The following is a 24,197-nucleotide window of genomic DNA, read 5'->3' on the forward strand; positions in this document are numbered from 1 at the left end:
TTAAAAATCTTTAAAATTCCAAAAATATTATTTTACTACAGTGGGTAAAAGTTTTGGTGACGGAAACTTGGTTTAGTTAGGGGTTATGCTAATTGCGCCGTTTATTACAAAAGTTTCTTATAAATGCGCTATTTAGCATAACTCTCATTCTAGACCTCGGATTGACGTGAAACTTTAAGGACATGCTTATAATTTAATAAGCAAGGTTATGGTCCGTTCACGTGTCCGAAATACTCGTTTTATTTTTAAAAGGCCGTTACGGTCAACTTTTGGGCGATTAACGGAAATGCGTAAAAGACTCGGACAAATCATGAACCGGTCACAGAGGGTTATACCATCATGTAACCTGGTCCTAAGAGAGTCCTAAGGCATATCTATACCTCACTAAAACGGGTCAGAACTGAAGTCAAAGCAAAAGTCAAACTTTTGCGACATTCGGCTCCGAACCGGGTCAATATAGCAAATGGTCGATTCAAACGAGCGTAAACAAGTTTATATACTTAATATCATGTTTTATGAGTGCCAAAACAGGTTTCATAGCATATACATTACAGATTATGTATAAAACGGCAAAATAGCTTTCTGTTGACTTTTTAAGTGCACGTTTGACTCGACATTTGACATAGTTAGAGTGGTGATCAGAGGGAACCCTTTTAGGGGTTTATTGCCCACATAAATACCAACTCATAACTACTTTTGATCCGACAATTCACTGGACCATTTGTGAATTATCGCTATGACAACCGTTAGTTACGACGGTTGGGTTTATAAGCTAAATCTATGGAAATACAAGACCACAATGGATGTGAACGACTTACAGAAGTTGTGTCTTGCTTAGAGAGCAGAGAAGAATGCTTGAGAGCTTCTTAGAATGATCAGTTGAGTGTATTTGAGTTGTGTGATAGTTATGAACCAAATGTGGCTATTTATAGTGAAACAAGGCACCTAAGATCATCACACAACCCCTACAACTGATCATGGATGATGGGCAGGTGTCCCATAGAGCTATGGGTCGAGTAGGGGGTGCCCAGGCCTCATTTATTGATGTTTGATCGTTCACAAGCTCAAAAGGCATGCAATTACAAACTTTCTGCATATGGGCGTCTCATGCGGCCCGCATGGAGGATCCATGCATGTTTTAACGCGGGCCGCCTGAAGTTTAAATCCAGGCGCGTATCTTAGGTGGCTCGCGGCCCGCTTTCACTTAACTCAAACTCTAATGCGGGTCGCGAGAGGCCTGTTTTTCAGGTTTTTAAAATCTTTTGAAATGATGAACAGAATCTGGTAATTAATAACGAAATCTTTCGTAATTATTAACCTGACCTTTCGGGTTTGAAGGGGTAACTTTGCGGTTTGGCCCTCGGTTAATTACAACTAAGGACCTCGTGTTATTTACCCGCTTAGTTAAGTCCCCGGTTAGTTTATTAATTATTCAGAAAGCCTTAACTTTCATTATTGACGCTTTTAACCCTTCTTATACGAATTCGATCATAACTTTCTCGTTTTAAAACGGAACTTCGCGGAATTTATACAGTATGTTCTAGTGAGCGTATAATACTGTTACAAAGCCTCGGGAGCGTTAAAGGGTCACTCAGAGGTATAATTAAACATGTTGACACAGTTAACCCCTGTAGCTTGTAATCTCTCACTTTCTTCCGCGTTTCGCTTCCGTACGATCCATGATTTATTCGTTTGAAGGTACAAGCACCATCTAGGGTTACCATACAGTATATTTACCCTTGCTTGACATCTATAACCCTCGAATTTACATACATTCAAGGTTTGTCAAAATTAGTCCTTTATTTAATATCAATGCCACGTGTAATCAAATGACACGTTTTAACACATCATTGGACACAAAAATTCGAGGTGTTACATCCTCACCCCCTTAAAATAAATCTCGACCCGAGATTTACTCAAATAAATAGGGGTACTTTTCTTTCATTGTGGCTTCGACTTCCCATGTATATTCAGGACCTCTACGAGCATCCCACTTGACCTTTACAATAGGTACGTGCTTTCTTCGAAGCTTTTTCACCTGTCGATCTTCAATCGACAAAGGTTTTTCTACAAACTTTAAGCTCTCATCTATATGCACATCTGTGTGTGGAATCACCAATGATTCATCGGCGAAGCACTTCTTGAGATTGCAGATGTGGAACACATTGTGAATTCCATTGAGCTCTTCAGGCAAATTCAATTTATAGGCAACTGATCCGACACGTTCAATGACCTCAAAAGGTCCTATGTACCTCGGACTCAGCTTGCCCTTCTTGCCGAAACGCATCACCCCTTTCCAGGGCGACACTTTAAGCAACACATTTTCACCTACATCAAAGTGAAGGTCCTTACGATTCGGATCAGCGTAGCTTTTCTGCCTATCACGGGCAGCCTTGAGACGTTCCCGTATCTGGACAATCTTGTCCGTTGTCTGGAAAACTATCTCTGGTCCCGATAATTGGACCTCTCCTACTTCCGCCCAACAAACAGGCGATCTACATTTCCTACCGTATAATGCCTCGAAAGGCGCAGCCTTTATGCTGGTATGGTAGCTATTATTGTAGGAGAATTCGATTAGGGGTAGATTCTTATCCCAGTTACCACCTAAATCGATCGCACATGCACGAAGCATGTCTTCTAACGTTTGAATGGTACGCTCACTCTGACCGTCTGTCTGTGGATGGTAAGCCGTACTGAAGTTCAAACGCGTACCCAAAGATTGCTGGAAACTCTTCCAGAAATGTGACGTGTATCTAGTATCCCTGTCGGAGATAATAGACATAGGTATGCCGTGTAAGGCTACAATCTTATCGACATACAGTTGGGCTAACATATCGGAGCTATACGTCTCCTTGATGGGTAAGAAATGAGCTGATTTAGTCAGCCTATCGACTATGACCCATATCGTGTCGTTTCCCTTCCTGGTTTTCGGTAACTTGGTAATAAAATCCATAGTTACACATTCCCACTTCCACTCGGGAAGCTCAGGCTGTTGTAGCAAGCCAGACGGCTTTTGGTGCTCGGCTTTGACTTGAGCACAAGTCAAGCACTTTGCTACATGGGCGGCCACAGACTTTTTCAAGCCTATCCACCAATAGTTTGCCTTTAAATCTTGATACATCTTGTCTGCACCAGGATGGACAGAATATTTGGAACTATGGGCTTCCTGGAGGATAACATTTCGTAGTCCTCCATAAATCGGAACCCATATACGTCCGTTCAGTCTAAGAATTCCATCCTTGCTAAGAGTCAACTGCTCCTCAGTTACTCCTAACTTTTCATTAGGATAATTAGCTTCCAACACAGCCTCTCGCTGTGCAGCTAATATCCTTTCAATTAAATTGTTCTTGACCTCAATGCTCTTGGCATTGATTCGTATAGGTTTTACCCTTTCTTTTCTGCTCAGGGCATCAGCGACTACATTCGCCTTGCCGGGATGGTACCTGATCTCGCAATCATAGTCATTCAAGGTTTCCATCCAACGGCGCTGCCTCATGTTCAACTCCTTCTGGTTGAACAGGTGCTGGAGGCTTTTGTGATCAGAATAAATCACAAATTTAATACCATAAAGGTAATGCCTCCACAATTTCAGTGCAAATACAACGGCACCCAACTCCAAGTCATGGGTGGTGTAATTCTTTTCGTGCACCTTTAGTAGTCTTGAAGCATAGGCAATCACCTTGCCCTTCTGCATAAGCACACACCCCATGCCTGTGTGTGATGCATCGCAGTAAACTACGAATTCATCTGTACCTTCAGGTAGTGTCAACACAGGTGCGTTGCTTAGCTTCTGCTTCAGAACTTCGAAGGACTCTTGCTGCTTTGGGCCCCAAATAAATTTTTCTTTCTTCTTGGTTAGGGAAGTCAGGGGCGCAGCAATCCTTGAAAAATTCTCAATAAACCTCCTGTAGTATCCTGCTAATCCCAGGAAACTACGAATTTCGGTAGGCGTCTTTGGCTCTTGCCAGTTCATGACTGCCTCTACCTTAGCGGGATCTACTTGGATACCACGCTCACTTACAACGTGACCTAAAAACTGAACCTCTCGTAGCCAGAATTCACATTTCGCGAATTTGGCGTAGAGTTTCTCACGCTATAGTAATTCGAGAATGCAACGGAGGTGCTTCTCGTGGTCAGCTTAGCTTTTGGAATATATAAGAATATCGTCGATGAAGACGATGACAAATTTGTCCAAGTACGGCTTGCAGACGCGATTCATGAGATCCATGAACGCAGCCGGTGCATTCGTGAGCCCAAAAGGCATCACTAGGAACTCATAATGGTCGTAGCGAGTCCTAAATGCTGTCTTGTGCACATCTTCATCTTTGACCTTTAGCTGATGATAGCCCGACCTCAAGTCGATTTTTGAGAAGTAGCTCGCTCCTTGCAGCTGATCGAACAGATCGTCGATCCTTGGCAAAGGATATCTATTCTTTATGGTAACTTTGTTCAGCTCACGGTAATCGATGCACAACCGCATCGATCCGTCCTTCTTCTTTACAAATAGGACAAGTGCTCCCCAGGGAGACGAACTAGGTCTGATAAAACCTTTTGCCAATAGTTCATCCAACTGGGTTCTTAGTTCCTTCATTTCAGTAGGAGCTAGCCGGTAGGGCGCTCTAGCTATGGGTGCTGCTCCAGGTATGATATCTATTCAGAATTCCACTTGTCTATCTGGTGGTAAACCAGGTAGTTCTTCGGGGAAGAGCTCGGGATATTCAGAAATGACAGGAAGATCCTCTATCTTCGGCTTGGGTTCATCAATTATCACCTGAGCCATGTAAATGACACAGCCTCTCTTCAAACATCTAGAAGCTTTGAGCATAGATACGTCCTCGGGTAATCCATACTGCGTGTCTCCTCGAATGGTAAGCGATTCACCACTCGGAGTCTTTAGTGCTATATGCCTTTTGTTGCAAATTATTTGGGCCTGATTACGGGATAACCAGTCCATGCCTAGAACGATGTCGAAACCCGCTAGTTTGAAAGGAAGTAGAGATAGAGGAAAAGAATGGTTCTTAATGGACATTTCACATCCCTCTAGAACAGTGGAGACGGTTTCTATCGTGCCGTCTGCTAACTCTACCTCGTATTTCACATCTAGGGTTTTGATAGGCATATTTAATAGTTGGCAAAATTTTTGGTCTACAAAGGATTTATCGGCGCCTGAATCGAAAAGTACTCTTGCAAATATATTATTTACGAGAAAAGTACCTGTAAGCACATTGTCGTTCAGCACAGCCTCCTTTGCATCCATGCGGAAGACTCTCGCATTTGTCTTTTTGGTCTCCTCCGCCTTCCTGGCATTCTTAGGGCAGTTGCTCTTGATATGCCCCTTTTCATTGCAACCGTAGCAGGTTGCGTCCTTGATTTTCTTACAATCTACAGTCTTATGATCCTTGGACTTGCATAGTCCACAGGAAAAAGTCTTTGGCTGAGACTGTGAATTCGACCCAAACCTACATTTCCCAGAGTGGGGTTTCTTGCAGATTTTGCAATTGGGTCTTTCACCAGTTTGCCCATCTTTCTTCGTCTCCGACCCTCTTTTGCCATCACCGTTTCCACGATGCTTCTTTCCTGACCTTCGTGAGGTATCATCCTCACGTTTCCTCTTCTCAGCCTCCTTGCTCCTTAGCGTCCTCAGACGGACAGCATCTAAAGTGAGAGACAAGGAGAGGTCAGTAACTGACCTGAAGGTCGTCGGCCGAGAGGCCTTCACGCTAGCCTTTATCGCAGGCTCCAAGCCCCCAATGAAACGGGCGATTCTTCTAGACTCTGGTGTCACAAGGTACGGAACCAGGCGAGACATCGTATTGAAGCTCGTCAAATAAGCCTGGCAGTCCAGGTTCGTCATCACCAGTGACACAAAGTCAGCCTCGATCTTCTCAACCTCATGCTGAGGGCAGTAGTTTTCCTTAATGAGAGCAATAAATTCCTCCCATGTCATCTTGTACAGAGCAGACTTACCCGCTGCTTGTACCAACGCTCTCCACCATGCTAGGGCCTCGCCCTTAAATGATTGTGACACAAACTTCACCACATCCTTCTCCGCGCATCCACTGATGTCCACAATAGTGTCCATCTCATCCAGCCAGGTGATACAATCAACAGCACCCTTCTCCCCTGTGAATTCCCGGGGCTTACAAGACACGAAGTACTTGTAGGTGCAACCCTTGGCACCGGACGCATCAGTATATTCTCGTTCACGACGAATACTATTCTCAGCGGACGAGTGGTTATCATCATCTTTCTTGGGTTTGGAGAGTGGTTTGGATTGTGACTTTGGTTTGGAGGGTGGTTTTGATACGGTTCTGCCTTGGGACTCAGTATATTGACGATCCAGAGCTGCCTGAACAGCATTGTCAATTAGAGCCTTTAACTGTGCGCCTGTCAAATGCACTGGCACATTGTCGTAGTCATCTTCATTTGTATGGCTATTCTCTCCATTGGGATCCGCCATTGTAACTTGAATCTGTTACAGAAGATAACAAAATTTTATTCAGGAGATTATTATATAATTGTCTTTCATGACAATTTGTCAACCATGGTAACAGAAACCATATTTGGTTAACTTATTACTCATTAAATCTTAGGATTTGAATATATCCTATGTTAGCTATATCTATAATATTGGCGGCATAAAGCCTAATCACGAGGATGTTTTATACTATTAGCCGAGATTTCAGAGAATCAAAGGCATAGAGATTTGAACCGTAGTTCTTTTATCTCTTCCTGACAGGGAGTCATAGACCACCACTGCCTTTTGTCTTTATAAGACAATTATTACGGCCCATAGGCGCTACACCTCTAATGGATGTTTTAATATGGTTGGCCCGTAGGCACTACATCACTTAATGGATGTTTTAATAAGATTTGGCCCGTAGGCACTACATCACTAATGGATGTTTTAATAAGATTGGCCCGTAGGCACTACATCACTAATGGATGTTTTAATAAGATTTGGCCCGTAGGCACTACATCACTAATGGATGTTTTAATAAGATTGGCCCGTAGGCACTACATCACTAATGGATGTTTTAATATGATTGGCCCGTAGGCACTACATCACTAATGGATGTTTTAAATAAGATTGATCACCTTTATTGGTGATTTAACCCACGATTTATAAATCATCTAGTTGGGTTTTGAAATCCTTAAAGGATTATTGTATAAGAATGACGCGCGTGATTTTTAACGAATCACATCTGCCATGATTGTTAACATGCTTGCAGCGGTTAACAGGGAATCTGAATCCTTTAATTAAGTCCTACCATCTTGGCCGGATCTTAAAAGACACCAGGCTAGGTTTCACTCGTAAGATTCTTTATTTAGGCAGATCAATTTAAAAGGAATGGTTTTGATTTATTTCATACATATTAAAACAAAACTCATAACATACATTCCATAATCTCAAATACAATCACATATTGCCCTAAATGGGTCTTTCAAATAGTACATACCTTCATAGAGGTTTAAAATAAGTGACAAGTCCACGCAGGGACTAACATAAAATAAGTGTCCATGCAAGGACTAAAAGATAAGTCCACGTAGGGACTGAAATACGACAAGTGTCCACGCAGGGACTTATTTCAAAGTAGAGATTACATTAGTACAACTGTTTAAGGGCTAGTGGTCACGTTTCTTCTTTTTGCCCTTTAGTAGGTTTGCCAAGCCTTTGAGAAATCCTCGGTGGCTCTTTTTCTCTTCCTCGAACTCTCTCTCCACACGATCTAGCCGATGGAGTATCTCTTCCTGTTCAGGAGGAGAGAATCGTGGTTGTGGCGCTTGTTGCGGAACTGGAGGTCTGGGAGGTATTGGATACCCATGAGCTGAGTAGTCCGGTGCTCCCATGTTCCCATGAGCTCCGTCAGGGTAGCGTGCATTATATCTAGCCGACACCACATATGGGTCGCGCTCATAATTGTAGTTGTAATGTGCTTGCGACGGTTCGAACGGGTTGTAAGCCGTTGGACCCGTGTAAGCAGGTATGGGTTGGTCGTACCCAAATGGTGGCGAATTTGGTGCAGCTGGTGCGGAGTTCGCCTCCTGTATAGGACTTGAAGGTCCTTCTTCTTGTAGTGGCGGATAGTTGTAACATCCGTCCAAAAATGGATATTCAAAATCCGACCCGTTTTGAAATTCGAATCCTATCCTTGAACCAACGGAATTTTTTTTCGCGAAATGGATAATCGATGAAAGATTTTTATCCTAATCTAATTCGGTTACAAATGCGGTTATCTATTTATTCGTTTAACTAATTAAATTAATATATTTCCAATATATATATATATATAAATATATAGTTATTTATGTAACAAGTTAGTTAATAATTAAATCAATTGTTTGAAATATAAAGTTTGGTATAAACTAGTTAACCAAGTTAGAATTCTAACCCCGTTAGCGTCGGTTAGTATAAACATGTAAGTTAAGGAATTTAATTGAAAATTTTGGGAAACTTTAGTTTAAAAACAAAAGGCTCAATACAAAGGACCCTTCACTCTAAAGAGAATTTTATAACCATCAATATACTATACTGTGGAAGATGCCTTCGTTTGAAAAGTATAATCATATTACCACCTTTTGTTATACACCTTCTTAATCAAAATAATGTGGTTTCTAACTTTCTCAGTGAATCCGTCACATTACTAGCTTCCTACATGCACCACTCAAACAAATAAATAAGACTTAAAAATCTAGTTTCTTTTCAAACACATTCGACCGCCAAAAACAAACCACGTTGACTGCTCCTCCATTCTTCACTTCGACAGCTAAGATACGACAGTCGGACTTACCATATCTCGATTCAATTAAGGCCTAATTGATTCCCTGATTTCTTTCACTCGACCAATTAACGAGAGTTTCCAACTCTCGGTCAACTTTCCAAACCACCGAAGACCCATTCGACACCTATAAATATCGACCCACACCTTCACATGAACCGGCATCATTCTTCCCGATTCACCCAATACATCTTTCACCCTTTCTGTTCGAACACCACACTCACAAACACTCTCTGTTCAATTAACAAACTCGCCGGTTAAACGGAGCTTGCCGGAGAAAGATAGACGTCGCCGGAGATCGAGAAGACGACCGGAGTTCGACGGAACTCCACTCCGTCCCTGTTGCGGTATACCATCCTCCCAACCTTTCATTTCATTTGTTTTAGTTTGACGTTTATAAACTGTTGTCATCGGACATCACTCGAAACCCCGCTCCCTTTAAAGACGTTACCGGAGAGGACCTGCAAGCGGCCGGAGCTCGCATCGATACCGGGATCCACCAGAGTTTACGACAGAAACCGTTTCGTCACTGTTTCGGTATAATCTTCTCTTGCTTTTGTTTTATTTTTCGTTAATCAATTCGATACACATCCAATGTTCAAACAACTAAAATCTATAAGTTTTATAAAAAGGTTACTGTTGGTCTATTTAAGAAAGAAAGAAACCGAGTTCGATACGGCCTGGTTCCGGGTTGGGACACTTATATTTTTACTGTAATAAAAAAAAAATATGTTGATGCCTTTATGATTTACTTACACATAAAGACTTGAATTTGTAAACTAGAATCTTATGGTTACATAATCTGGTTACATAATCTGCTTTAGAGATGATTATTTATAAAATCATGATTTTGAAAATAAAATTCTATTCAGAATACAAGGTTTTGAATTATATTTCATATAAGAGATATATGTCTTGTTTTGATCACCATATTTTCTTAAGACAAATATTATAAAATTATAATTTAAACTAATAAAGAATGAATTTCTATTTATATTAAGTGTATTGCCTTGATTTAAGATTTGAAGGTTTAAAAGACTAGCAACACACACATAGCTAGACGATTGATATATTAATCACATATAATAAATTATAAATTAACCACATTTATCTCAAAAGTTTAATAAATACTAAATTATTTTCATACTTGTTATTAGTATACATTTAGGTTATACAAACGTCTCCAAACCTGAGGAAATTTTAAGATAAATAATAACTAGTTTGTTATGTGGTATTTATACATTTAGGGTAATCATTCATTCTCTTGGATTTCCCAATCTTACTCGTACAAGAAAGCGCAACGCAATCAATGTGAGTATACATGACCCATTTTCGTTTTACACTTTTGGGTGCAATATGTATTACATATCAAACATCACAACACATTAAACATTTTATGCACACTCATTCCATATTCTATGTGACACACTCTATTCATGTTAGACATGTTATGCTACTGTAAACACCTAATGACTATGTGTTCATTAACTTCGTACAAGCCTCCCCTAACAATGGTAGCGCTATAGGTTGAGAAACGCCCCTCCTGTTCTACGAGCAGGTATTGTTAGGTTAAACTATGTCAACCTACTCAAACTCGTTTGGGTACACTTTAATTGCGTTAAACTTTGGTTTGGGCACATAGAGTAACATCGTTTCGAGTATATACTGTCAATATGATATGGTATTTCACATTTGGAATTGAGTAAACATTTTAAACATGTATATACTATGTATGAAAACTTGTATACTCGCCAACATGTTTTTGTTGACATTATTTTAATACATATTGCAGGTTGAAAGTACAAGATTCAAGAATCAAGCTAGGATGAACTCTAGAAACCCAAATAACATTTGAATTATTGTTGAACAATATGTTGTGTTGTTTGGAACTATGTATTTCACTTTAAAGTTTATGAAATGAATTAAATAAATTATTGTCACATTTAGTGTTATGTTGTTTTGAGCAATTTGTTCGTCTCATCCCGATGTTTCCGCCATCGGTTGGGGTGTGACAATAGTGGCTACTACTAGAGTGTTGAGGGGTGCTGAAGTGGATACCCCCTCCTCCTCGTGTGGACATACGAGCATTTGTCCTCCTACGCCTTGGCGGATCAGGCATTACTGGTTGCGCCGGTGGCGGAGGTGGTGGCGTAACTGCCACAAAGCGTGAATCCTCAGAGGGATCCTGTGGATGTCGCGGTTGTTGTGATGTCTGTTGAGGTGGTGTGTAGTACCACTCATGTCGGTCGAACAATGCTTGGAAACTATCTGGTCCCTGATAGGGTGTGCCATGGAAGGATGACCCATCAGAGACTTTTATCGGATGCGTGGGCGTACCACGAGCAGTTTCTGTTGGATCAGTATCTTCATCCATATGGTCTTCGGAGAAGTGATCTTGTGGCCCTAATGGAACAAAGCCTGAAGGTTCCTGTATGTAGTCAGCTGGATTAAACTGACCTATGAAGTATGGAGTAGGGTCGTCGAAATTTCGGTGCAATACCGAACGTTGTAGAGGTATGAAGGAAGGTTGTGGGTTGTTGGGATCATTCTCTGAGTTTGTCCCAAAGGAGTGCCGGTATGATGGCGTCGAGCTGTGCGAGGTGGAATGCCTCGCGGGTTCGTAAAGGTCTCTTCGCCTCTGTGGTTCTTCACTCCTTGTAGTCGAAGGAGCTCGCGTACCAGAAGGTCCGGCTTCGTGATCGTGGTGAGTAACGATCTCTCCTCTGCCTCTTCTTCCCCTTCCTCTTCCTCGAAATATCACTGGCGGCATGTTTCCTGCTTTATAAAACTTTAAATACCCATAATAAAAAAAAAAGACAAAATTGGAATAAAAATTCGAATTTGTCCTAAGTTCTTGTCTAGACTCAAGTATGTGCAATTGTGTCATTGGGATTAAACACAATAGGATAGTGTTTAATTCACTCAATGTTGGCTCTGATACCAACCTGGCACACCCCGATTTCCACGTGTATCACCGGTGGGCCCGGTGGGGGATTACCGTGACGTAGTTGGCAACAATATAGTCAAACCACACAATTATATAAATGCACAGCGGAAGCTTTAAAGATAAATATATACTTCAACCTCTGGTGGTAATATCAAATATATTACAGAAGTCGAATGTATCCACAGCGGATCAAAATAATAATAAAATATTGTTCATTCAGATACGGCATCGAGTTTGCGAGACTATTCGTGATGCCTAGGAAGCTATTACCAGCCCATTTCCGTATAGTACCTGCACTTAATCTTTTGGGGAAAAATACGTCAGTTTACACTGGTAAATACATTCAACTGACACATTTGAAAATGTTTATTAAAATTGATTTGAATGCACAAGGCACAAACTCTTTTATAACTTGGGAAAATTATTAAAATCTTGTGAACGTATTACATGTTCTTTTATGCGTTCAGTAGCCTGGATCGTGCCGGGTTAAAGATTAATAGACACACCACATTGCGTAAAACCGTAGTATAGAAACCAACGGCTACGTCTTTTAATTAAATGTCGACAATATATACCGGGTGTACGCCTACACCGGGATGTCGAGGTCGTGGCCATTTCGTAGAATGATGCCAAGGATATCCGGGACAACGGTCATTAACCCCCCAAAGGCTTTTAAGAAACAAAACTGTTTAAATGAGCCGATCACATTACACAATTTAACCACCTCAGCGATGGAAGATATGATGCTCAATCAAGCGGTATTATTATACCGTATCCCAAGCCCGTATAGGGGAAATAAGTTAAAAGTATTTACCTTTGCAAGTATATTCCTTACTTTGATTAAATCACCGATAGCTTTTACTGGGGCTCCTAATCTGGAACGAAGGTTTTAATTAACCTCTTAGAATCCTAACGGGTCTTATATTAGCCGTAGCCTAGACCGGTTGGTTCCGATATATAGATATGGTTTAATCGCGTGAAAGGCGAAAACCGAGAATGGAATGTGATTCTGCCCCAAACAAGTTCAGAGACTTGTTTTATATGGGTTCAATGTTCACACTCTGTATTTTGGGGTCAAAATAATATAGTTTGACCCGTATCGGCTAATTTATGAAAACTAGTTTCATAAGCCGAACCGTGCGCGCAATAGGCGAGACGGTTAACCATGAGAGTCTTACGCTTATTTCCTAAGTCAATATGCCTTAAAGAGGTTGTGGTATCGGTAGGATACCTTCCGTGATGCCCGTAACGAGTTTAAGTTAATATTACGCCCCGTAGGGGCTTTTCGGTTATTTTAAAGACTTTTAAAGAGCTTTTCGAGTTCTACAGGAAATCTGAGTTTCCCGAACAGTTTATAAAGTCTAAAATACTTTATTTATTATTTAAAATCAGTAGCAACTGGAAACGGGTCAAAAGACCTTGTAGAACTCACGTTTTGGCTGAAAAGGGCATATTCGGTATTTACCGAACCGTAGCCATAACCGCAGGTTATGAGCAAGGTAAAAATTATTAAAAATCTTTAAAATTCCAAAAATATTATTTTACTACAGTGGGTAAAAGTTTTGGTGACGGAAACTTGGTTTAGTTAGGGGTTATGCTAATTGCGCCGTTTATTACAAAAGTTTCTTATAAATGCGCTATTTAGCATAACTCTCATTCTAGACCTCGGATTGACGTGAAACTTTAAGGACATGCTTATAATTTAATAAGCAAGGTTATGGTCCGTTCACGTGTCCGAAATACTCGTTTTATTTTTAAAAGGCCGTTACGGTCAACTTTTGGGCGATTAACGGAAATGCGTAAAAGACTCGGACAAATCATGAACCGGTCACAGAGGGTTATACCATCATGTAACCTGGTCCTAAGAGAGTCCTAAGGCATATCTATACCTCACTAAAACGGGTCAGAACTGAAGTCAAAGCAAAAGTCAAACTTTTGCGACATTCGGCTCCGAACCGGGTCAATATAGCAAATGGTCGATTCAAACGAGCGTAAACAAGTTTATATTCTTAATATCATGTTTTATGAGTGCCAAAACAGGTTTCATAGCATATACATTACAGATTATGTATAAAACGACAAAATAGCTTTCTGTTGACTTTTTAAGTGCACGTTTGACTCGACATTTGACATAGTTAGAGTGGTGATCAGAGGGAACCCTTTTAGGGGTTTATTGCCCACATAAATACCAACTCATAACTACTTTTGATCCGACAATTCACTGGACCATTTGTGAATTATCGCTATGACAACCGTTAGTTACGACGGTTGGGTTTATAAGCTAAATCTATGGAAATACAAGACCACAATGGATGTGAACGACTTACAGAAGTTGTGTCTTGCTTAGAGAGCAGAGAAGAATGCTTGAGAGCTTCTTAGAATGATCAGTTGAGTGTATTTGAGTTGTGTGATAGTTATGAACCAAATGTGGCTATTTATAGTGAAACAAGGCACCTAAGATCATCACACAACCCCTACAACTGATCATGGATGATGGGCAGGTGTCCCATAGAGCTATGGGTCGAGTAGGGGGTGCCCATGCCTCATTTATTGATGTTTGATCGTTCACAAGCTCAAAAGGCATGCAATTACAAACTTTCTGCATCTGGGCGTCTCATGCGGCCCGCATGGAGGATCCATGCATGTTTTAACGCGGGCTGCCTGAAGTTTAAATCCAGGCGCGTATCTTAGGTGGCTCGCTGCCCGCTTTCACTTAACCCAAACTCTAATGCGGGTCGCGAGAGGCCTGTTTTTCAGGTTTTTAAAATCTTTTGAAATGATGAACAGAATCTGGTAATTAATAACGAAATCTTTCGTAATTATTAACCTGACCTTTCGGGTTTGAAGGGGTAACTTTGCGGTTTGGCCCTCGGTTAATTACAACTAAGGACCTCGTGTTATTTACCCGCTTAGTTAAGTCCCCGGTTAGTTTATTAATTATTCAGAAAGCCTTAACTTTCAGTATTGACGCTTTTAACCCTTCTTATACGAATTCGATCATAACTTTCTCGTTTTAAAACGGAACTTCGCGGAATTTATACAGTATGTTCTAGTGAGCGTATAATACTGTTACAAAGCCTCGGGAGCGTTAAAGGGTCACTCAGAGGTATAATTAAACATGTTGACACAGTTAACCCCTGTAGCTTGTAATCTCTCACTTTCTTCCGCGTTTCGCTTCCGTACGATCCATGATTTATTCGTTTGAAGGTACAAGCACCATCTAGGGTTACCATACAGTATATTTACCCTTGCTTGACATCTATAACCCTCGAATTTACATACATTCAAGGTTTGTCAAAATTAGTCCTTTATTTAATATCAATGCCACGTGTAATCAAATGACACGTTTTAACACATCATTGGACACAAAAATTCGAGGTGTTACATCGTAGCATTGTTGTAGCTGTTTTTGTAGTTTGAATGTTTGATTACACTTTTGTATTTTGAAAAGCAACATGTATAAATTCGCATGTTATTACTCTTACAATTCGCATTTGATTTTATTTTTTTTTGCAATTTCACATGTTATTATGTAATAAATCGCATATGTAATTCAGATTAATCAATATCATCATTTCGCATGCTTTGATCAGACAATTCGCATGTGTTTTATATGACGTTTTATGTTTTTTTTTTTTGATTTATGTAGATGAAAGGGTTTACACTCCGGAGGTTCAGGCATCAGCTACACCTGTTGTTGGAATGCAATTTATCTCTATTGAACAAGCATATGCATTTTATCAATCATATGCTAAGTTAACTGGTTTTTCTATTCAGAAAGGTGGTGAAGTATACAGTGGTGGTATAATCAAAACTAAGTATTTTGTTTGTTCTAAAGAGGGACATAAGCCTCTGTGTATTGATGATCATTCGAAGTCAAAAAAGCAATTCAAAACAAGGAACAGGGGGACTATTAGGACCGGATGCAAAGCTCAACTTATGATTTGCACTGTGGATGGTAGATTATATACAGTAAAGAGATTTGTTGATGGTCATAATCATAAGTTTGTATGTCAAAATGACATTCACATGCTCCCAGCTTACAGACAATTGTCAGATGTCCAGGAGGAGATGGTATGGGAACTTAGCACTTTAAAGAGAAACAGGTAAGTGTTTCAAGACAAACATGTTTGTTACTTATTTTCGCATGTTTGTTTGTTAATGCAATTTTAATATTGCATGTGTAAACAAACAGAATGTGATGAATATATCGCATGCCATACTTCTGGTTTCGCATGTGATTTTTAATAATTCGCACATACTAAATGTTGTTTCGCATGTGTTGTTCAGGTACAAGATGGTGTTTGTTCCGTTCACTGGCATTGACAACCACTGTCAAAATGTAACAGTTTCAGCTGGGTTGTTGGCATCGGAGAGTATTGAATCATATAAATGGCTTCTGAATTCATTTTTAAAGTCATTTGGTCGGCAACCAAATGTTGTAGTGACGGATCAAGACCCTGCTATGAAACAGGCTATTGAGGAGGTTTTCCCTATTAGCAGACACAGATTGTGCATGTGGCACATAATCAAAAAAGTGGCAGATAAGGTATTTCATGCAATATTTTTGTCTTTTGCTAGGGTTATTTTTATTTTAATTTTTTTTTGTTATAGGCTGATATAAAAAGCATTTATTGTTATAGGTTGGACACGAGTTGTGTAATAATGATGAGTTTAAAAGGAGGATGTGTGTAACACCCCGAAAACGGGTTTGGTAATCAAACCCCGTTAATACTAAAAGACGGGTAAAGTACCGTTAGTGGTGAAATATACCCGGTGAGTATTAGAATTTTTAAGTAAATAAACCTAATATTTAATAAAAAGTTAAATAAAGGCCTATGGATAAATAAATTTTATAAAAGGCCCGAGTTAACGGGACTTAAAATGAACTTAATCATAACTTTCCTGAATTCACCAAGTAGCTAGGAATATTAACCTAGTTAAAAAGGTGTCTTAAAACAATGAAGAAAACATGGGTAATAACCCTTTTTATGAAAGATAAAACACAAGGGACTAAAGTTGTCAAGTGGGCAAACTAGTTTTAATAAAAACAAATAAATAAAACACAACACACACACACTTAGTGTGTGTGTGTGTGCATGGGTCGACCAGAGGAAAGGAAAAGGGAGCAAAACCCTAAAGTGCCAAGAATCATCAAATTGAAGGTCGATTTCAGTCTTAAATCAATGCATGAACACAAATTCGTAATCACCTAAGTGTGGGGATCGAAAGGTATGTTGAATTTTGCTATTTGATGATACTTCAAAATTATGATTAACATTCAAGAATGAAATTCAGGCATGAATAATGGGTGTTGTAGTAGAATTGATATGAGCACAAGTCTAGGAACGAGCCCTAGATGTAAACTCGTTAATTTAGCACCATAAATTAGTGTTTCGGTTAACTAGTTTTGTAAGTGCTAAATGGGTTTTTGTGGGAAGATGATGAACACTAGATTTATGATCATCAATTTGGTGTAATTCGATTTCCATGAAGTAAGTCTAGGTATTGATATGCATGCTAGACATAAGAACTTGTGAATGATGTTAAAACTTGGGCAAATAACTAGTTATGAAAATTGATTGTTGATTTTATAGAATATGCCCACAAGGTGTTCGTTGAAATGCCTAAGTGAATGTTTATATGATGAAATTACGAATGAAACGCGTAATTGCCTTGTTTGACTAATTACATGAAATATGGGTTAAGACGGGTTCTAATCTTAATGTTGATTTAACTTAATTGTGCCCATTGTATGATTAAAGGTAGTTGACTTTTAGAATTCAAACTAACCAATGACAAAGTCGAATAGTAGCTTCGACATAGAAAATACGTAAGGTGGAATAGTCGTGAATTGAAATGACTAATCTAACCACCTTGTGAATGATGATAGTTTGTCGCCTAACGAGCTAGGTGGAGGCTTGGGAAAGAAGCGGTCAAACGAATCAAGCACGAGAAGAAAAAGCGTATTCGGATGCGAGGTAAGTATAGCTTACACTAGTCTTAGATTGTGTAATATTCTCTTAGCGTATAAATAACGAATGAGATAACTAAACAATTGAAATACGATGTTCCGTTGTGTAGGCGTACGGAACTAGATAATCAAAGATGAAAGAAACCATAATAATGGTTAAAAAGGAAGTAAATCGATAATTTGGTCATATTATGACGAAAGTGGTAATAAACGGTTTATAAGTAAAATGACCGTACAGTGTTAAACGGAGCGGGTCATGTAGATGAGATGATAATAAATATCATCTCGCAAAGATAAACGATCAATTCGGCCAAACGGGCCAAAAGGTGTAGACATCACCTTTTGACAATATTGACTAATGATCTTTTGTCGAGTTATATGCTTACAGGAATAGAAATCCAATGGATACTCGCATCGCTCTTCTTTAGCGATTATAAAGCAAGGTATTAAAACCGGGTTAATAAGTTGATCCGAGCCAGGTATGTATAATAGATCAACTCATCATTTAGAACTTGAAGTTCTATGAGAGTTAGGCAAAGTAAAAGGGACATTCGGTTACCTTAAAAGGTAAACCGAAGGATTTAGATTATAGACAGAGTGTTTTGAAAACAAGATTTGGTAAAAAAAAATGAGATTTTGGGCGTGCATGACTTAAGCAAGCCCTTCGTTGTAAAAGAAGGGTTAAAAACGACCAAAACGCCCTCGTAAGCGAAATTAAGCAAACAACCCTTAGAAGTCGCTTGAAAACGAGTTTTATAATCAAGTTAATACTTAGAATAAGTATAAAAGTGAAAGATGTAAATCCTTGGTCAAAAGACTCTATATGAGTCTTTGTCGTAAAATAATAATCCGAGGGGTAAAACTCGGATTATATAGATCGTCACATTTAATCCATCACAAATATAGTTGTGATGGAAGATCATTGATAAATAATGTGGAAATAAGATGCTAGGAATAATCGAGTGTGAATTATGCGTAAAAGTGCTTAAATGCCCTTAACGGGTCAATTAAACATCTAAGTAAAAACGGGTTTAAGAATGTATATAAACCCGTGATTTGAATCTAATATGATAACAACATGGAAATGATGAGAATTTAGAATCAAACATGTTTGTTTGATAAAATCACGAACGGGTCAAAGTTTGGTAAAAAGGGTAATAAGCCGAAGACTTAAAAGCCTTAAATTTTGTTAATCCAGATGTTGGATTTTAACCCCATATGATGGAGGATCAAATTACAATCACGTAGGAAGAAACGGTAGGTCAAATGAACAAGCGGATTAAAAGTTATGAAGGTTTCCGTTTTAGAAAACGGCAAACTTGGAAAAATCCTGCAGAGGCCACCGTAAGTTACGGTAGCCTATAAGTCTTTACGCCATAAACCCCCTACTTTACGGTGGGAAGAATCAACATTCAGGGGCTACCGTAAATTACGGTAGCCACCGTAATTTACGGTAGACCCCGTAGCATAATGTATTTTGATCAGTTTCGTTTCCCGAACTCGTTTTGACACGTTTTAAACCCCGTATGACTAAAGCATTTCATGTTTATGAAATGTAGGTACATTTTGGATGCCGGAAGACGATCAAGCTCATCGAAGAACCGAACACGATAAAGATACATGCTTCCGCACATTGCCTCGTCGTAAATTTTAAACGACAAATTCGATCACTTATGTTGAATAACTTATGATTTGTAAAAGTTTTAATAAACTCGTATTTAAATAGTATGTATAGTCTTAATTACACATCTAATTGTTGGTATTTACATATAAAACCGTTAAATAGTAACTAGGGTGTTACAATGTGCGACATTGTTTGGACTGATTCGATTGAGCCCGAAGATTTTGAGAGACAGTGGAAATTGGTGATGATTGAGTTCGGTCTCACTGAAAACAAATGGATTGATGATATGTTTGGGATGAGATCCATGTGGATTCCGGCTTTTTACCGGCATGAGCCAATGTCGGGTCTTATGAGAACAACTTCAAGATCAGAGAGTGAGAACTATTTTTTTTGCCAGGTTGCTAATTCACAACTCACACTCGTAGAGTTTATGAATCATTTTGATGGTGCAATGGATGTACAAAGGTTCAATCATAGAAAAAATGATCATATTTCAAGATATACTGAGCCAGCTGATTGGAGTCAAACTACCTTGGAAAAAGATGCTGCTAAGATCTACACCAGGTCTATATTTTTTGATCAGCAAGTAAAGATACATGGAACAATTTCCGAATGTTTGCCGATGGACACCAAAGTTGAAGGTCCACGTATCAGAATATTGTTGAAGGACTTTAAAGCACATGGCGATGGTTTATTGGAGGTATTTTACATGTTTTTTAGACATGCGAATTTGTTACATTACATATGCGATTTTAGTTTATTTATTTACATAATTTTTTAGACATGCGAAATTGTTATGATTCACATGCGATTTTAATTTTATTCACTTACATGATGGTTTAGACATGCGAAATTGTTATTTTTATATATGCGATTTTAAATTTTATTAAATTAATTTTTTTTTTTGGTTATTTATAGGCGTGGTTCAAGAATCTTGAAAATGATGTAACTGCAGAGTGTAGCTGTTTGCGTTTTGAGCAGTATGGGCTGCTATGCAAACACATATATTTTTTTTTCAAGATGTTTGGTGTTAAAGAAATTCCAAACAAATATGTTATGAAGAGATGGACGAAGGATGTGGTGCCCAATGAGTTAAATGTGAAGTACAATCTAAATATCAGTGGTAAGGATGTGCAAAACAAGGCTAAACGGATTGCTCGTGAAATCATTCACACAGAGGAGTATTTGGTTAGTAATTTGATTTCCGACCTTGATCAACTTGTTTTAGTGAGGGATCAAATGATGCAGCTTAAAGAGAGAGTTGATCAGAGTCGCATAACCAAGCAACTTGATCCAAAATTTGACTGATTTTCAAAGTTGATTGGTTATCAACAACCAGTAACTAATGCTCCCCCTACTGTTCGTGTGCCGGCTGGTATAAGAAACAAAGGCCGCGGCTCGCATAGAAGGATTAAATCTAAGAAGGAACAATGATCAGCCGGAAAAGGTCAAGGACATGTACCGTATGCAATAAAAAAGGTCATGACATTCGGACTTGCGGCGAGCTTAAAGCCAAACAACAAGGTAAACAGGGAAAAAAGAAGATGAAGGGTGTCCAGATTGAAGATGGTGTGAGAGACAAAGACAATGAGGGAGAAGACGACGAAGAGGAAGATGACTTTGAAGATTACAGTAGTGATGATGGATCTGAAGAAGAAGATCAGTGGGAAGAGGTGTCTGAAGATGACGAGGATGAGTAATTTTTTTTAAATGTAAATGCGAATTTATACGAAACACATGCGATTTTATATTCATTTGTGTATATCATTTTTCACATGCGATTTTAGTAGTATAAACATGTGATTTTATATGCATCAGTTTATATTTAGTTTATATCATTTTTCACATGCGATTTCACTTTTAATACATACGATTTTGAGTTATATTGTTTTTTTTTTTTTTTGTGGCAAAGATCTCTAATTCATTCATGCAATTTTAAATTATAATAAAGCATAAGATTTGTTCAAAACATATATCCAAAATACAAAATAGTTGTTATTGTCAAACACAGCTACAACCATAAAACGATTAAACAGAAATTTAGTTACTTGAAGCAAAGATTTTGCCACGTTCACTAGAGCTGAACTCCATCTTCTCCTTCACAGTGTTTAGAGCATCTGGCAGGAAAGAGAAGGCTAAGTCATCAGCTCGAGATTGCTCTTTTATGTGATCCAAAGCTTTATCTCTGAAGCTTGATGGTGGTTCTTGAAGTAGCTTTTCCCATACTGCTTGATTGTTCTTGATTTGTTCAAGAATTTTGCCCTGCACATCAAGAACCAGATGAGAAGAGGTGACATCAGTGCTTATTTCTGTCAACGTGCGAGTTGACAATAGCTCTTTGATTGCAATGTTTTTGATTTTTTCTATATCTTCAGATGCCATTTTTGTTTGGTCTGTGTTTTTGTGTGTGTTTTATTTGGTCTTCTATGTCTTAATATGGAAGGTAGTTATCTAGGTTTTTTATATTAATATATTAAATTTATTATAGAGGTAGGGTGGTAAGTTCAGTAGTATTTATTGTAAAATTCATCATTACATGTCAAATTATAGTCACATCGTTAATAAATTAATTTTTTTTATATAAAATAATATATTTTTAGTTTTTAAGATTGGTAGTTTGTTTTTTTTTTTTTTTTGCATTTTTATTACAAAGTATTCTTTAAGTTTTTTTTTTTTGCAGTGTTCTTATTCAAAATCGCACTTGATTCGAAAGAAATTCGCAAACTGTAAGAAACCTCGCACGTGTAAAATATCTGAAATCGCACACTATATGAAGAGTTTTTTGAAATCGCAAGTGCATTATCATGAATTCGCAAACTATATGAAATATCATAGAATACTTAACTTTTTTACTGAAATCGCATTTGCATATCATGAATTCGCAAACTATATGAAATTTCAAAGAATTTCCCTTTTTACTGAATTCGCATTTGCATTTGTCGATGATTTCGCACATGATTTGACATTCTGCATCATCTTCTTCGATAGTCAGTCCTTCCAGAATTTCTAAATTCATCAGAAGTTCATTTTCTCAGAAGAATTTGTGAATATGAATCGATCGATTTGGTGAATAGGAATCGATCGATTTTTGATTAATTGTTATTATTTCGTTTTTGGTTTTGATTTTAGGAATTGTCGTTATGATTTGAGGTTTTGTTTTGCCGTTGATCAGGTGATCTTAAATTTGACGATTTTAACCTTGGCGGTCTCTTTTTTATTAATCCTAATTTGATAAATTTAATTGTTAAACACGCGCTTTAAATGAGATGATCGGACGGTTGTTGTTGTAGCGTACATAATGTACGATTAATATATTTGTATGTTAACCGGCCTCTATATATATATATATATATATATATATATATATATATAGGGGGCTGCTAGAATGAGAACCACCCCGAGTTGTAAGAACCGCGAGAACTACACCCCACGGAGCGCCGTTCGCCGCGATTTTTTTTTACAAGTAGATGTGTGCATTATAAACACGGCCGTAAAAAATCACGGCGAACGGCGCTCCGTGGGGTGTACTTTTTTACACCTCAAGTTTGGTGTTTTTTAATTTTTTTTCTTTTTTCTTTTTTTTCACCAAACTTGAGGTGTAAAAAAGTACACCCCACGGAGCGCCGTTCGCCGTGATTTTTTACGGCCGTGTTTATAATGCACACATCTACTTGTAAAAAAAAAATCGCGGCGAACGGCGCTCCGTGGGGTGTAGTTCTCGCGGTTCTTACAACTCGAGGTGGTTCTCATTCTAGCGGCTCCCTATATATATATATATATATATATATATAGGACAAAGATCCGTTAGGAACCACCCCTTATTGCGAGAACCGCGAGAACCAGTGTGAACACAAACAGTAATTCCTAAAAAAATCTAAAAAACACCCAAAAAATTTTTTTTTTATTTTTTTACTATTTTTTTTGAAAAAATCGCTATATTTTGTTAATAAAAAAAATAAAAAAAATTTCAAAAAAAAAAAAAAATTTCGAGTAACAGTTATCCATGCACATGTGCATATGTGTCGTTTCTTTGTCAAATTCCGTAATTCATTACAAATAATAGTCAATTGCACTTTCATTTACACTACTACGTGTAATACACTATCTTTTACATTACCAATGTTAGAAATGCACATGTGCATCTATATGTATCAACAGGAAATAAAGTGTTTTGGTACACTACTTTCTCTTTCATCTATCATTCCATCCATAATACACAAGCATGCACATGTGCATTTCTGTCATTTCTTTGACACATGTACACCACTTTGAATACACTTTCCCTTTCATCTATCATACCATCCATAATACACTACCATTACCTCCTACCATCCATAATACAATACCATTACCTCCTACCATCCATAATACAATACCATTAACAATATTTTCACTTTATTACATGTATGTAAACACCATTTATACCATCCAATCAACATATTACATAAAAAATTGACAACTATAACCAAACCATCAACCACTAGATATAACTAACCAAAAAACATGTATATGGGTCTACTTCTCCATTCAAAATCACAAACTTTTTGTACCAAAACACGTTATATCATGGTTATACCTAATTATGCACATGTGCATTTTGAATATTGGTAATGTAAAAAGTAGTGTATTACTAATGGTATTGTAAATTAAAGTGCAATTGTCTATTCCTGATAATGTATTACCGAATTTGTTGAAGTAATGATACATATGCACATGTGCATGGATAACTGTTACTCGAAAAAAAAAAGTTTTTTTTTTTTTTTTTTTTTTTATGGAACGAAATATAGCGATTTTTTGTTAAAAAATATTAAAAAAAATAAAAAAAAATTTTTGAGTGCTTTTTTGATTTTTTTTAGATTTTATTTTGTGTTC

At 38.1% G+C, this 24,197-nt stretch overlaps 1 long non-coding RNA gene across 1 annotated transcript; it reads left to right on the forward strand.

Annotated features, from left to right (window-relative positions):
• The first annotated feature begins 9,834 nt into the window (after window positions 1-9,834).
• Window positions 9,835-10,720, forward strand: LOC118482102. The gene is made up of 2 exons (XR_004867231.1): window positions 9,835-10,091; window positions 10,573-10,720. It is a non-coding gene; the product is annotated as an uncharacterized LOC118482102 (long non-coding RNA).
• Window positions 10,721-24,197: the final 13,477 nt, after the last annotated feature.

This window comes from Helianthus annuus, chromosome 9 (genome assembly GCF_002127325.2).
Source record: "Helianthus annuus cultivar XRQ/B chromosome 9, HanXRQr2.0-SUNRISE, whole genome shotgun sequence".
NCBI lineage: Eukaryota > Viridiplantae > Streptophyta > Magnoliopsida > Asterales > Asteraceae > Helianthus > Helianthus annuus.